Source organism: Salmo salar, chromosome ssa22 (genome assembly GCF_905237065.1).
Source record: "Salmo salar chromosome ssa22, Ssal_v3.1, whole genome shotgun sequence".
NCBI classification, from domain to species: domain Eukaryota; kingdom Metazoa; phylum Chordata; class Actinopteri; order Salmoniformes; family Salmonidae; genus Salmo; species Salmo salar.
Window position 1 is genome coordinate 38,115,346 of NC_059463.1, and position 17,850 is coordinate 38,133,195.

Genomic DNA, 17,850 nt, shown 5'->3' on the forward strand with positions numbered 1-17,850 from the left:
ACTTAAGAACAGGAAGCATAGAAAGTGCACATTGACAGCAAGTCTAAGAAGCGATAGATCTATTCTATGAGAATGACAGATCTATACCGCACATTGGTATTTGAATTTGGTCAGGTTTCCCAAAAAGTTACATATTGCAGCTTTAAAAGAGTGATACTTACAATTATGGGTCCAGTTTAAGTCATTAAGGTTCTAATGGATAATTTTAGTTGACACTGATTGGTGTGTGTGGAGATACAGTGACGGCAATGGACTTTAGGCCTACAATATGTACAGTACATTGTAGGTAGTTCACCCAAATTACAACATTTCACATTTGTTTCCTTACCTGTGCAAGGACAGCGTGCAATCCATGCTTTAGGTTTGTTAACGTCACAGACACTGCCACCCTCCTCTATAGCAGGGGTATTCAAATCCTATCTTGGAGGCCAAGGGTACTGCTGGTTTTCTGTTCTACCTGGCAATTAATTGCACCCACCTGGTGTCCCAGGTCTATAGCATGCTGTGTTCATAACCAAGTGGGAAGGTGGTAATTACAAGTTGTGAAGTCGTAAACACCAGTTGGATGGCTTCACAGGCTTTGAACTCTGGGATGAATAGCACTACACAGAACATGCGCCCCGAGTTTGGGAAACACTACACTATGCACAATGATATTCCAACACACATACAAACACTCACTCCATCATTTGCCACCCAGTAAAATACTACATGAGTAAAAGTCTAAAAGTGTTTAGTTTTAAATATACTTAAGTATCAAAAGTAAATGGAATTGCTAAACTATAGTTAAATATCACAAGTAAAAGTAATTTCAAGCAAACCAGATGGCACAATTTTTTATTTATGGATAGCTAGGGGCACACTCTAACACTCAGACATCATTTGTAAATGAAGCATTTGTGTTTAGTGAGTGCACCAGATCAGATGCAGTAGGGATGACCAGGGATGTTCTCTTTATAAGTGTGTGAATTGGACAGTACTTTTGGGTGTCAGGGAAAATGTATGGAGTAAAAAGTATGTTATTTTCTTTAGGAATGTAGTAAAGTAAAAGTAAAAGTTGGCAAAAATATAAATAGTAAAGAACAGATACCAAAATAAACTACTTAAGTAGTACTTTAAAGTATTTTTACTGAAGTACTTTACACCACTGTACACACATATGCTCATACATTTATACTGACTCTACACACACACACACTCACACACACACACTCAGCATTACATTGTTATTGATTACTGCATTGTTTGGTTTTCAGTTTGCAAGAAAGGCATTTCACTGTACTTGTGCATGTGACATTAAAACTTGAAACTGAAATTGAAACTGAAACTAAGATCACCCGCACAGCTGATCTCAATTGTAATCACTATTGGCCACCATATTAACGCTCCTAAAGCTCATGTCAGTGTTAACTTTCAGTCCTGGTTGCTGCCAAACATTTTTAAGTCTATTAACTCTGTACTGTACTCTACTGAACTATACTGTACTATACTGAACTATACTCTACTCAAGTTTACTGTACTCAACTGTCTTACAATTCGATGGGTCTAATTACCAGCCTTGCTATTATCAATGTTCCAGAGAGGTCAATATTTCATTTGGGGCCAAGAGTAGAGAACCTAGACAAAGCTGCCTGGTATCTAACTCGTTTGACACTGTAACAATGGGAGATCAACTGATCTGCTGGTTTATTCTTGTGGGTTTTTGGTTTTAAGCAAGTTTGTTTTTACACTCTGGTTTATATACTCTCGTTTGTGCAAGTGTTAATGTTTTTAAAATTCCAACGCTAACCTGCAGCTGTGCATTAAGTTCTGCCTGTTGTTTGTAATGGACCAATATAGTTTAACCATGAGAGACTCTATGGGCTCTGGTGTAATACAGTAAGCCAACGTTATTCCTCTAGGCAAGGTGGAAAACCTGTACCAGTAAAGATCGAAAGACTATACTGTACATAAGACATTCTCAAAAGCTAATCATCTGGCCTACTGTGTCTGACATTGTGCCAGCTAGTGACCACTGAACAACATGGAGAATCATTCCTGTGGAGGAAATGAACATGATACTATTATAATATCATTATGATCTGCAAAATCTTATATCACTGATACAGTATATCATATGGCTTGCCCAATGAGCCTGAGCCATACAACTTTATTGCTGGGCCATCTAAATCCCATGAGATTAACAACACAAATTACAGTGCATCACAATGTTTACATTACCAATTAAAGTCTTAACGAACAGACAATTAACAGCATTGGAGACTACCTTCACTAATCCAGTAATTGCAAAGTGTCAATAGAAGGCAAGGTAAAGCCTTTAGCTGATTAAACGTTCAAGCAAAAGGTTGGCAATCAAATGGTGCAATTAGACAGCCTTGCACTCTTTCCAAATTGAGACTTCTACTTCTGGGACAACAGTAATATCTTTAAACTTTTGTTGACTATAACCAATTTTGTTGCATGACACCACTACAGAAAGAAAATAATAATAATTAAAGCTGCAAACAGCAATGCCGGGGTTCAAGCTGTGTGCACACTGTGCTACCATCAGGACAAATTGGACACATTGCCCTAGGATGAGATACTTCTGTACTTTAAAACTTATTCTTCTAAAGAAACGCTGGACCGATCGATACCAAATTTGGTATATAACATCTATACATGCACATATTTTCCAAGACTCTTGCTCAAACAATATGGCCGCTGTGAGCCAATAAGCTTGCGTAAATGATTTTCCCTGTCCAACAGCGCCACCATACAGTAAAAACTAAACCACACTTTACAGGTTAGCTAGACTCATATCCCTGAGCATGTGTGCCAAATGTTATCACTGAGTCAAATAGACCAGGAGATATAAACATGTGGCTGTTATAGCGGCACCGTTTGGTGAACATAAATGTGCTCGCATATGTTCAGTTGTTTGGAACATGTGTACCAAGTTTTGTTAGAATACGAATATCTGTGCCAGACCACACCCACATGAAAGTTTATTGGTCAGTAGCAGCCATGTTGTTTGAGATGCTATCCTGCAAAAACATTATTTGTGAGAGCTTGGTCCATAGATGCCATTTATCAGGTTTTGTGCAGGTCGGTCATTCGGTGCCAGAGGAGTAGCACTTTAAGTGTTTTAAACAAAATTCTAAATGGCGGAAAATCCATCATGGGTCTTTAAGGCATATTGCTTCCCTGTGAGAAGAGTGATCTATGTACCGGATTTCAGGACTCAAACGGGTGAAGGGCATGAGAATTTCTAAGTTATAATTTTCAAATGCTTGTTATAGCGCCACTATGTGGCCAATTGGCATGGCATCGCATGAGAGGGTGTGGCCCTTGACCCTTTACCGTCATGCAAGATTGCAACCTCCTAGGCCTTCCTATCTCACGGGAATTTGGATTTTTTTCAGCAATCGGCAGAAGAAAAATAATAATAATCAACGTCAACAAATACAATAGGGTTTAACCAGCTTCCTGTTGAACCCCTATTAATATAATTTGAAGATAAAGCTCCTTCTCTAGGCCACCTGATATTCACAGGACCTGAAGAAACTGTATCACAAGACACCTATTGGAGGATTAACCCCTACTATTCCATAGTTCTTAGGACATGGCCAAACCATTAGAGCTCTCTTGTCACGTTCTGACCTTAGTATGAGGTCATTTTTCCATAGTAGATTGGTCAGGGCATGACAGGGGGGTGTTTTTGTCTATGTATTTTGGGTTTTCTGTTTTCTATGTGGGTTGTCTAGATTGTCGTTCTATGTTGTATTTTCTATGTTGGTGCCGGGTATGGTTTCCAATCAGAGGCAGGTGTTTTTTGTTGTCACTGATTGGAAGCCATACTTAGGCAGCCTGTTTTTCATGGGGTTTTGTGGGTGGTTGTTTTCCGTTTCGTTGTTTGTACCTGACGGGACTGTTGTTGGTCGTTTTGTTATTTTGCTAAGTGTTTTCATTAAAAGTAAATATGAGCACTTCACACGCCGCATTTTGGTCTCCTTTAGACGACCCTTATTACATCTCTACTGATTTCTTGATCGATGTTATGGCAACAGGTGGTCCTTTGTTGAGACCCTTTCAGAGTTAAGATGAATTTTAGTAAAAAAAATATTTTACCTTTATTTAACTAGGCAAGTCAGTTATTTTCAATGACGGCCTAAGAACAGTGGGTTAACTGCGTTGTTCAGGGGCAGAACGACCGATTTTTACCTTGTCAGCTCGAGGATTCGATTAATGGCATACATGTATATGGTGATAACTTCTTCATTCCAATGTCCAACCAGAAATGTACTTGTGAGGAATCCATATGATTCCTGGGGTTCACAGTTCAGAACAAGAAAGCCCAACAACCTATCAACTTCCTGCTGGTCAGCTTGGCCATGGCTGGAATGCTTATGTTCTATTTTCATTTCACAGTGGCCTTTTTTTTTACATGTCTTTGGGATGTCAGGTTCATCAATCTGTGTATGTTGGTCCACCAGTAATCTTCACTTACAGCAAAGGAGCGCAGGAATGCAATGGACAATGCATTCCAAAGGAAGAAATTAACCATTCCCTTTAGTGGAATGGCTCACAGATCTTAAATACTCTTAGCCATGTAAGGATTCCTGCCTCTGTCTTGATTATATGTAAAGTGAGGTGGTCTTATATACAGTAGAAAAATGGCAGCACTCACTGTATAGTGTTGCAGCATTTACTTAGATTTGTTGTGTTTTCAGAAAAGTAGCATGTCCTTCTCAAGCACAACTGTACTCAGCCAGATAACTGGTTATATTAAAAACAGGATACTACCCTAATTAATGAAATTAAGCTAGTCTGGCTAGTAATTCGCACAGAGCTAGTTAGCCAGATAGCCAAGACTACCTGAAGCTGTGCTGCCTACTGCCAATACGGGCACTGAGGCTGTGCTAGCTAGATCTGACTTCAATAATCCATTTAGTGAACCAGCCAGATCTGAAAATGTCCCAGTTCTTCCATAGTCTGCATACTTATCAGACATGTCACCCATTGAGCATGTTTTGGATGCTCTGGATTGACGTGTACGACAGCATGTTCCAGTTCCCAAATATCCAGCAACTTCACACAACCATCGAAGAGGAGTGGGACAACATTACACAGGCCACAATCAACAGCCAGATCAACTCTATGCTTAGGAGATGTGTTTTGCTGCATGAGGCAAATGGTGGTCACCCCAGATACTGACTGGTATTCTGATCTATTCCCCTACCTTTTTTTAAGGTATATGTGAACAACAAATGCATATCTATATTCCCAGTCATGTGAAATCCATAGATTAGGACTAATGCATTATTTCAATTGACTGATTTCCTTATATGAACTGTAACTCAGTAAAATTGTTAATTGTTGCATTTATATTTTTGTTCAATGACCCTAAGTACACAGCCAAGACAACGCAGGAGTGGCTTCGGGACAAGTGTCTGAATGTTCTTGAGACGCCCAGCCAGAGCCCGGACCTGAACCCGATCGAACATCTCTGGAGAGACCTGAAAATAGCTGCGCAGCGATGCTCCCCATTTCAAGCTGACAGAGCTTGACAGGATCTGCAGAGAAGAATGGGAGAAACTCCCCAAATATAGGTGTGCTAAGCTTGTAGCGTCATACCCAAGAAGACTCGAGGTTGAAGTCTCTGCCAAAGGTGCTTCAACAAAGTACTGGGTAAAGGGGCTGAATACTTATGTAAATGTAATATTTCATTTTTTCATTTTTAATAAAATTGCAAACATTTCTAAACACCTGCTTTGTCATTATGGGGTATTGTGTGTAGATTTATGGGGAAAAAAAGCTGTCATCAAGGCAAATGGTGGCTACTTTCAAGAATCTAAAATCTAAACTATTTTCATTTGTTTAACATTTTGGGGTTAATACATAATTCCATATGTATTATTTCATAGTTTTGATGTATTCACTATTATTCTACAATGTAGAAAATAGTAAAAATAAAGAAAGACCCTTGATTGAGTAGGTGTTCTAAAACCATTGACCGGTAGTGTATGTTGTATGTTGTAAACTTTTGCCATATTGTGGATTCAGAGCTGTCTATCTAATATAGCTAAGAGGGTTTTCTTTAATGGAAGCTTCTCTAATGTCAAATATGTAGGGTGTGGTGTACCACTGGGCAACTCTCTAGGCCCTCTACTCTTTTCTATTTTTACAAATGACCTGCCACTGACATTAAACAAAGCCTGTGCGTCCATGTATGCTGATAATTCAACCATATACGTGTCACTAACCACAGCTAATGAATTCACTGAAACCCTTAACAAGGCGTTGCAGTCAGTTTTGGAATGGTTTGCCCATAATAAACTGGTCCTGAGCATCTCTAAAACTAATAGCATTGTATTTGGTACAAATCATTCCCTAAGCTCTAGACCTCAGCTGAATCTGGTAATGAATGGTGTGGCTGTTGAACACTTTGGGGAGACTAAATGACTTGGTGTTACCTTAGATTGTAAACTGTAAATCGTCAAAACAGAGATTCAATGGTTGTACAAATGGGGAGAGGTCTGTCCATACTAAAGAGATGCTTTGCTTTCTTGACACCGCACTCCAAAAAGCTAGTCCTGCAGGCTCTAGTTTTGTCTTATCTTGATTATTTTCCAGTCACGTGGTCAAGTGCCTCAAAGAAATACCTAGTTAAGCTGCAGCTGGCCCAGAACAGAGCGGCACATCTTGCTCTTCTTTGTAATCAGAGGGCTAATATAAATACTATGAATGACAGTCTCTCTTGGCTAAGAGTTGAGGAGAGAATGACTGCATAACTTCATATTTTATAAGAATCATTGTGTTGAAAACCCCACCAGACATGCCACCAGGGGTCTTTCACAGTCCCCAAATCCAGGACAAATTCAAGAAAGCGTACAGTATTATATATTCCCATTATTGTATGGAACTCCCTTCCATCTCATATAGCTCAAATTATCAGCAAACCTGGTTTCAAAAACAGATAAAGCAACACCTCACGGCACAACACCTCTCCCCTATTTGACCTAGATATTTTTTTAGCTATATGTGTCTTTTTTTAATGTATGTAGTTCTGTCCTTGAGCTGTTCTTGTTCTATTAATGTTCTGTATTATGTCATGTTTCATGTTTAGTGTGGACCCCAGGAAGAGTAGCTGCTCAGGAAGAGTAGCTGCTGCTTTCACAACATCTAATGGGGATCCTATTACCAAACAAATACCCATAACATGATGCAGCCACCACCTTGGTTGAAAATATGAAAAGGGATGTGTTCAGGATAGAAAATATATTTCTTTGACATGTTTTTTTAAGTTTAACTTTAGGCACTATTATTGAACACAGAGTGAGTCCATGCAACTTATTATGTGACTTGTTAAGAACATTTTGTGGAGTAACTCCAATGTTGTTGATTCATCCTCAGTTTCTCCTATTACAGCCATTAAACACTGTAACTGTTTTAAAGTCACCGTTGGCCTCATGGTGAAATCCCTGAGCGTTTTCCTTCTGCTTCGACAACTGTTAGGATGAACGCCTGTATCTATGTAGTGACTGTGTGTATTAATACACCATTCGAAGCCTAATTAATAACTTCCCCATGCTCAATGGATATTCAAAAGAATATTACGTGGGATAATCACCCATCTACCAATAGGTGCCTTTCTTTGTGAGGCATTGGAAAACCTTCCTTGTCTTTATGGTTGAATCTGTGTTTAAAATTCACTGCTTGGGTGAGGGACCTTACAGATAATTGTATGTGTGGGGTACAGAGATGAGCTAGTCATACAAAAATCATGGTAAACACTATTACACACAGAGTGAGTCTATGCCACTTATTATGTGACTTGTAAAGAAAATGTTGACTCCTAAACTTATTTAGGCTTGCCATAACAAAGGGGTTTTGTACTTATTTTAAAATTCTAAAAACACAAGGGGTGTGAATACTTTCTGAAGGCACTGTATGTTGTTCAACGGCACGCCGGCTAAAGCATGGCCTCTGGTATTCAGAGTACATATCTAAGTGATGTAGGAAGGCCTTCTTGCAACTCTTTTCCAGGCAGCTACTGATGTGAAATACCTGTCTATTGTCTCATCAGATCTGGCCACACCACTGTCATGACTGTCCACGAGAATCCAAATATGTCCGATCAGGTTTGCAATGAATAACTTCAATCAGACCCACTCTCACCCTTTAGGGGGAAGGAAGAACTAGTGGGGGCTAACAACCGACGCCTTGTTGTAAATCAAGGGCGCAGATTCAGGTCTGCGCTCTCAAGATTCACCAAAGGAATGTGCTTTGTTCAATAAACTATTCCCGCTGAAACTCTAACACGTTCAAAAGCAAATACTGGAAAAATATTTAAAAACATAGAATGTGGAAAATGGTGAGAGGCGATCTATTGATTACTAATGTCATTTTGTTTGTTATTTTGTGATGTCATAAAAATGTTATAAAGGAAATACTGTAACTTGGAAAGTATACCCACTACATGTACGAAGTTTCCATACTATGCATTGTGCATGTAATATGAGAGATTATTGTTTTCCATAAACTTTGCACAGTGAGTAGTCACCACCCAGAAGTGAGGTCAGAGAGGTTGTTAGCTGTCCGGAACCACCCCTTTTGAGCAATCTGTATGAATGATGGGTTGAGAAAAAAACACATTAGACAAAAAAAACTTTAAGCTGCAGCTGCACGTTTAAAGTGGTTTGAACTTTGAATCTCAACACGAGGTGGAGACGATAAATGCACTTCCCGGACAATAACTGGTACGGCTGATTAGCTGTCCTAATTAAAGTATATTCGAAAGTGAATTTAAGTAGGACCATCCTGTTACTATGCTCGAACCATCAATATGGCTGGCTAGCCCATCTTCAAAGAAGCCCCTTCAAGAGTGAATGGAAGAAAAAGTCAACTCTGTAGTTCTGTTCAGGACTACATGACAAGTCAAAGGCCCAATCCTCTTTCCAAGGCTGCCCTCTTCACCGAGAGACCCCCGGCGAACCCAGGCATTTCATGTAAATACATTCCTGATTTCTTACTCATGGTGGGCGGCAGTTTGTGTGCAAAGTATGTACCAATGTTAAGTGTCTCTGTCCCTCTCTCTCCTTCTCTTCTTTAGTAAGCATCAATGTTGTTGTCATTCTGCTAGGGACCTGTTTTCAGCGTATTACGTCTCCAGTCAATAACCGGTGCAGAGTGTGTATGTTTTTCCTGTGTTCCCATTTAATTAGCTAGTAAATAAATAATTAAACCAATTTGTGTAGTACTGAATCATAAGGTTTTTGCAGATGCAAAGAGGTTACGACTGTTCAGAATGTTGATATGATACAATACGAGGATATGATTAATAAGTTTACTGTTTATATATGTGATAGAGTTTAATTTGGGAGATGGTAACTTTTGAAAGAACCGCTCTCGTGGTGCCCCAGATCCTAATGAGTTAATTGTTGCATGATTCATTTAATTGGGTAACAATTAAACATAGTTAGCTAATTAGATGAATAACAGTCTTCAAGTCACGACACCACACACACACACACACACACACACACACACACACACACACACACACACACACACACACACACACACACACACACACACACACACACACACACACACACACACACTCTCTCAGTAGCAGGCTGTGTGTTGATGATGGTGACAGAGTGACTGCATCAGCTCTGTCTGTCATGCTCTGTAAATTAAACTGGTTAATATATATAGAACAGAACCCACTGAAACTGGATCCTAAATACTGTATATGTTTTGCGATAGGATCATGTAGGTGATTATGACAAGACCAATTGTCCAAATATCTCTCAATAAAATATCCCCCAACCGCCACGTGGTACCTTCCTTGATCGCCAGTTGATCACCAGTTGATCCCTGATGAGGCTGCTTAGAAGGGTATATAAACATACCCAGAGCATCCCAGATAATAAAGGAGCCAGAAGACACTAGACTGCAGCTAGAGCAGATTCTCCACTTTTCATCTCAACCACTCCCTGGTTAAAGATGCAGAACGGCACTGAAGGAAACAACTTCTACATCCCCATGTCCAACAGGACTGGACTTGTAAGAAGTCCCTTTGAATACCCTCAGTTTTACTTGGCGGATCCATGGCAATTCTATCTGCTTGCTGTCTACATGTTTTTCCTGATCTGTTTTGGATTCCCATCAATGGTCTGACCCTACATGTTTTCCTTATATCCCCCACACACACGCAATACAAATATATTTTTTCCTACTAGCACAGACTTTTCTCATAACTTCTGTATTAAGGGAAAAGGTGCTTTCTATGACTGTGATATGTGGTTCTCACTGGAGAAAAGCTTATTTCTGTAATACAGCCAAACTAAATTCAATTCTTGTTATTTTGTTGCTATATTTACATAATATTTACATAATACCATTTATGTCTCAAGTAACTGACTGATATAAGCAACCAATCCTGGTCTACAAAACATAAAATATTTGAGATACACACATTGATGGAGATGCTGGAAGCCAAATGGAAAACATGTTTTAACTACTGTATTTCTCTCTTTCCTTGTCTCATTCTAGGTCAGGTTTCTCTGTGGTCTCTGGTGGTGCTGGCCATTGAGGGATACACTGTGGTCTGCAAGTCCATGGGAAGCTTCAAGTTCAGTACCACCCACGCTGGTGCCGGATGTGCATTCACCTGGCTATGACCTGTGCTGCCCCCCCCTCCCCCCTTATTGGTTGGCTGGTCTAGGTAAATCAAAACTTTGATTAATAAGAGGTCTCACAAATCTATACATTGCAAGGGGGTAACTGATGTTGGCAGTTTCTGTTATTTGCTAAAGAAACCATGCCACACCAGCCTTTATTGTGGAGAGGTGAGGAAGGATAATGCCAGTTTTAGGCTAGAGATGATTGCATTGCAAGGATAGTATGAACAGATTTCGAATTTAACCATGTCCAACCAGATCCGACCAGGCCCAATCTTGAGTAGTTTAGCAAATGATAGCCTTACCATGCTGCATTCCTTTTTTTGGCCAAGTATGTTTCGTCGAGGTAGTTCACTGAACCTTAGCTGAGACGTTGAGTTTGGGAAGCCCTGGTCTGAGTTTGGGAAACCCTGTCTAATGTAGTGTTGAGGAGTGAGTACCACCAGGGTTTGATACCCTGGGTGCAAATTCTAACTTCCATGTAAGTTTTACTTAGTAATTTTTTTATTTCAATGGGAGACTAATTGAACATTTTAGATAAGTGGAAATTAGGATTCATCCATAATGGATAGATAAATTACAAACTGTGCCAAATACCCAGTCTGATTAGTTAATTCATAATTGGATGAGAAGTTAATGATTGATATTAGTTTGGTACTGTATGTACACTGTAGAGCGGGCAGGCAAGCAATATGCAGGCAATCTGCCACCCTTCCCCCATTTCAATAGATTTAGAGCTTAAGACTGGGAGAGTTTAAGTAGTTCTCTACTACAGTACTGTAGAGGAACTCTTGTCAGCCTTGGCCTCTCAGTTCTCTCAATTTGTTGTTACAATGGTATTCATAAAACTTACCAGGCACAGTAAATTGACCACTTCCTCTTCCAAATAAGGTGAAAATTGTATTTGGAATAATGAATTCCATTTACACCAGATATTTAAATCATATCTGGTACTGCAAGATCCAATCATAGTGGCCAGGAATGTTTTGGGAAAGATTGTGATCTGATTTGTTGAGACTACTCCCTAAGGTGGAAGTATACATATTGAGTTTGTGTTTTTAGGATGTTGACAATAGCCTCTCAACATTCTGCCCTTCAGGGATGGATTTGGCACTAAAACAGGGCAAAAACCATCCCATCTGCTTATACTGCATACATATAGTTAAACAGCATCTAAGTCAATAATCTGATTAATACATTTGACAAATATAGTATTTATAGTAATGGCCCTTGAGAAAGAAGTTTACAATTTAAAGACTTCATTCAAGGGATAACTGTGATAACCTTTTATACATTTTAAAGTAAAATATCTTAACCGGCTTATTTGTCTTTCCCACATAGATACATCCCCGAGGGCATGCAGTGTTCATGTGGACCTGACTACTACACAATGCCGAAGGCTTCAACAATTAATCATATGTCTTGTACTTGTTCCCCTGCCACATCTGTGTTCCTGCCATCGCCACCCCTTAAAAGGAAGCCTTGTCCTCACAGTCAACGCTATCAGACCTCAGGATAAGACCCAGATGCAGACAGTTTGAAGTAACAAAAGTTTATTACAAAAACAGGGGGCAGGCGAACGACAGGTAAAGGGCAGGCAGAGGTCAGTAATCCAGAGCAGAGTCCGAAAGGTACAGAACGACAGGCAGGCTCACGGTCAGGGCAGGCAGAGGTCAGTAACCCAGGGCAGTGTCACAAGGTACAGAATGGCAGGCAGGGTCAGGGCAGGCAGAATGGTAAAAACAGGAAAACTAGAAAACAGGGACTAGAGAGAAAAACAGGAGTACGGGAAGACGCTGGTAGGCTTGACGAGACAAGACGAACTGGCAACAGACAAACAGAAAACACAGGTATAAATGCACAGGGGATAATGGGGAAAATGGGCGACAAGCACAAGACAGGTGAAACAGATCAGGGTGTGACAAAAGCGGTAATTGTAGTACACTGCTCAAACACATCCACACAGACACAAGTAGGTCTACCTTATTTTGCTACACATAACAAATCAATCAATCAATATTTGGTGGTTGAAAGTAGTTTAAATACACTGAGTGTACAAAGTGCAAGGGGAGGGGGGGTGGTGGTCGAGGTGAGGGAGAGGATTATTTAAGATACTGTTTGAAGAGGTAGGGTTCAGATGTTTACAGACGATAGGCAGAGACCTGAAGTAGCAGAAGGGAGTGTAGGGTTTGAGCAGAGCTTGAAGGTAGGGAGTGGCAGTTCCTCTTGCTATTCTGTAGGTAAGCACCATGGATGTGAGCTTCAACTGGAAGGCAGTGGAGTGTGCGGCGGAGCGGGGTGACATGAGAGAACTTGTTAAGGTTAAAAAAACAGGAGGGCTGCAGCATTCTAGAGAAGTTGCAGGGGTTTCATGGCTCAAGCGGGGAGCCCAGCCAATAGCGAGTTGCAGTAGTCCAGATGGGAGAGGACAAGTTCCTGGATTAGGACTTCCGCCTCTTCCTGTGTGAGATAGGACAGTACTCTACAACGGATGTTGTAGAGCATGAACCTGCAGTAGTGAGTCACTGCTTTGATGTTTGCAGCAAATGACAGGGTGTTGTTCAGGGTCACACCAAGGTTCTTTTCACTCTGGGAGTGCGACACAGTGGAGTTGTCAACTGTGATGTAGAGGTCTTTGAGCAGGCAGGCCTTCCCCAGGAGGAAGAGCAGTTCTGTCTTGTCAAGGTTGAGCTTGATATGGTGGGCCGGAATCCAAGTTCAGATATCTGCCAGGCACGCAGAGATGCGTGTTGCCACCTGGGTGTCAGAAGGGGGGAAGGTGGAAGGCAGTTGTGTCATCCACATATCAATGATAGGAGAGACCATGTGAGGATATGACGGAGCCAAGTGACTTGGTGTATAGAGAGAAGAGGAGAGGGCCTAGAACTGAGCCCTGGGGGACACCAGTAGTGAGAGTACGTGGTGCACACACAGATCCTCTCCACGTTACCTGGTAGGAGCGGCCTGCCAGGTAGGATGTAATCCAAGAGTGGGCAGAGCCTGAGATGCTCAGCCCTGAGAAGGGTGGAGAGGAGGATCTGATTGTTCACGGTGTCGAAGGCAGCAGATATATCTAGGAGGATGAGAACAGAGGAGAGAGAGACTCCGTGACAAAGAGAAGAGCAGTCACGGTTGAGTGACCGATCGTGAAGCCTGACTGGTTAGGGTCAAAAATGTCATTTTGATAGAGATCATGAGAAGACAGTATGCCCAAGTGTTTTGGGAAGAAAAGAAAGAAGGGATACAGGTCAATCATTTTTGAAGTCTGATGAGTCATGTGTTGGTTTCTTGAGGAGGAGAGCAACTCGGATCATTTTGAAGTCAGAGGGGGCCCAACCAGTGGTCAGGGATGAGTTGATGAGGGAAGAGAGGAATTTTAGAGTGGTAGAAAGTGGCTTTAGCAGCGGATACAGAGGACGAGAAGGTAGAGAGGAGGGTGTGAAATGATGATAGGTCCTCCGGCAGTTTAGTTTTCCTCCATTTTCGCTCAGCTACCCACAGCCCTGTTCTGTAAGCTCGCAATGAGTCACTCAGCCACGGAGCAGGATGGGAGGGCCGAGCCGGCCGAGAGGAAAGGGGACAGTGCGAGTCAAAGGATGCGGAAAGGGAAGAGAGTAGGATCGAAGAGGCAGAATCAGGAGACCGGAGGATGAAGGATTTAGCAGAAGGGAGAGAAGATAGGATAGAAGAGGAGAGAGTAGTGGGAGAGAGAGAGCGTAGATTTCAATGGTGTATGACCATCTGGGTAGGGGCGGAGTGGTTAGGGTTGGAGGATAGGGAGACAGAAAAGCAAACAATGTAGTGATCAGAGACCTGGAGGAGGGTTGCAGTGAGAATAATAGGCGAGCAGCCTCTAGTAAAGAGGAGGTCAAGAGTATTGCCTTTCTTGTGAGTTGGAGGAGACTGGGAAAGGGTGAGATCAAAACAGGAGAGGAGGGGAAAGATAGAGTTGGAAATAAATGATTTGAAGACAGACATCGGGAGGTTGACGTCGTCAGGTACGAAGAGCGGTGAGCCATCGTCAGGAAATGAGCTTATCAAGATGTCAAGCTCATTGAGGAACTCTTTAAAAACCTCTCTGGGCTAGGTGGGACGTTTGCGTCCCACCCTAGTCAACAGCCAGTGGAATCCCGTGGCGCGATATTCAAATACCTGAGAAATGCTATTAATTCAATTTCTCAAACATATGACTATTTTACACCATTTTAAAGACAAGACTCTCGTTAATCTAACCACACTGTCCGATTTCAAAAAGGCTTTACAACGAAAGCAAAACATTATGTCAGCAGAGTACCCAGCCAGAAATAATCAGAAACCCATTTTTCAAGCTGGCATATAATGTCACAAAAACCAAAACCACAGCTAAATGCAGCACTAACCTTTAATGATCTTCATCAGATGACACTCCTAGGACATTATGTTATATAATACATGCATGTTTTGTTCAATCAAGTTCATATTTATATCAAAAACCAGCTTTTTACATTAGCATGTGACTAGCATGTGACTAGCATTCCCACCGAACACTTCCGGTGAATTTACTAAATTACACACGATAAACGTTCACAAAAAACATAACAATTATTTTAAGAATTATAGATACAGAACTCCTTTATGCAATCGCGGTGTCCGATTTTAAAATAGCTTTTCGGTGAAAGCACATTTTGCAATATTCTGAGTAGATAGCCCGGCCATCACAGGCTAGCTATTTTGACACCCACCAAGTTTGGTACTCACCAAACTCAGATTTACTATAAGAAAAATTGGATTACCTTTGCTGTTCTTCGTCAGAATGCACTCCCAGGACTTATACTTCAATAACAAATGTTGGTTTGGTTCCAAATAATCCATAGTTATATCCAAATAGCGGCGTTTAGTTTGTGCGTTCAAGACACTATCTGAAGGGTAGAGAAGGGTGATGCGCCCGGCGCGTTTCGTTACAAAGAATTTCAAAATATTCCATTACCGTACTTCGAAGCATGTCAAACGCTGTTTAAAATAAATTTTTATGCGATTTTTCTCGTAAAAATGCGATAATATTCCGACCGGGAGTCGTTGTTTTCGTTCAAAGACAGAGAAAGTAAAATGGACTCTTCACGTGCACGTGCGCACCCGTCTCATTGTTCTCAGATCGACCACTTACCAAATGCGCTACTGTTTTTCAGCCAGAGACTGGAGAGTCATCATTCAACGTTCTGGCGCCTTCTGAGAGCCTATGGGAGCCTTAGAAAATGTCACGTTACAGCAGAGATCCTTTGTTTTGGATAGAGATGACAAAGAAGGCCAAGAAATGGTCAGAGAGGGCGCTTCCTGTTTGGAATCTTCTCAGGTTTTGGCCTGCCATATGAGTTCTGTTATACTCACAGACACCATTCAAACAGTTTTAGAAACTTTAGGGTGTTTTCTATCCAAATCAAACAATTATATGCATATTATAATTACTGGGCAGGAGTAGTAACCAGATTAAATCGGGTACGTTTTTTTTATCCGGCCGTGCAAATACTGCCCCCTATCCCCAACAGGTTAAAACGGTGTGCCCGGCACCTACTACCATGCCCCGTTCAATGGCACTTAAATCTTTGTCTTGCCCATTCACCCTCTGAATGGCACACATACATAATCCATGTGTTAATTGTCTCAAGGCTAAAAAAAATCATTCTTTATCCTGTCTCCTCCCCCTCCTCCCCTTCAGCTACACTGAACAAGTGTCATCATAGCTTCAAGGAAGGAGAATGTGTTCCTAATGTTTTGTACGCTCAGTCTATACTGCCCATACTTTTTCTATCAAACAATTACTTAATTACCTGATTTCATGTGTCTTTCCTTGTTTGTTTTCAGGCTGCAGCTTCCCAGCAGGACTCAGCATCTACCCATATGTGACACGTATGAGGTTTGTTATGGCTTGTGGTTTCCTGATTGCCTGGACCCCCTATGCCAGCTTTGCTGCCTGGATCTTCTTCAACAAAAGAGCTGCCTTTACAGTGATGGCGGCATGTATGCTAGTGGTTAAGAGCGTTGGGTCAGGAACTGAAATGTCGCTGGTTCAAATCAATGAGTCGACAAGGTGAAAAATCGGTCGATGTTCCCTTGAGCAAGGCACTTAACCCTGAAATGATGACCTTGGGATGAGATAGTGAACTACTCTCATGTTTTGTCTTGAAGGATTGAGATTTTATTGAAAGTGAGAACACATACACTGAGTGCACAAAACATAAAGAACACCTTAATATTGAGCTGCACCTTTGGTCCTCATTCTTTCTCTACAGTTTCATACATGCTGCCCATGTTATTTTGTGGCAAGAACTCAATGGGTGATGTGTCAACAAGCAAGACAGGACTGTCTTCTCTGGGCCAAGTCTTCTGTTGTCTTTTGGGACTCTGAATCCTCTCTTCATTCTATTCTAAGCTGCTCTTATGTGTCTGACAGTCACTGTTGGTGTCAGATATCAGTGATTGATTGTGCTGACAGTGACACTAAGCTCTGTGTTTAACCTATAGTGTCACCATGGATTTTCTCAATCAGCTAATGTATAAACGGAAAGGCCATATTAACGTTTTACTGCAGTGTGCTAAATCAGGGTCACACACAGTGTTTCTTGTTAGTCTTAAAGAAATCTACTTTGAAACAAAAGTATGCAACTCTCACACATTGGCTTACAAAAAATAACACACCTGTACCATATCAGATATAGCATTGAAATGTATTCAATTTTGAGTTTGTATTCCAATATTACACTTTATATACATCACAGAAGACTGAAATACAACAAAACAGTTTGACATAGAAACCTCCCCAAAAAGACATGTTTATTAATGATTAAATAATGAAAAATATTAATAACATCCCACCCATGAGGCCAATAGGTCATTTGACTACAGGAGAGGGTTTTTGCACCACTCTGTAACTGTATATAAGAAGGTACACCCCAGCCCAGAAGCGTCTTTTTTTAATGCTCCTCTCAAGGTTTGCTCAAACGAGTTGTTTTTACTTGGTGGTAAGACATATGTGGAACTTTATTTAAATTCACTTGGATGCATTAATACCTTTTGAGAAACCATTGAATAGATCTTTATATTTATGTACTGTAACTGTTAGGCCATGAATCTAATAATGTACATACTTTATTATAAAACATACAAATGTAGGACGGGACAAATAAATGGATGCTTAAATCATTTA

The 17,850-nt window shown here is 40.9% G+C and overlaps 1 pseudogene; it reads left to right on the top strand.

Annotated features, from left to right (window-relative positions):
* The first annotated feature begins 9,993 nt into the window (after positions 1-9,993).
* LOC106583372 (green-sensitive opsin-like) lies at positions 9,994-17,127 on the top strand (annotated as a pseudogene).
* Positions 17,128-17,850: the final 723 nt, after the last annotated feature.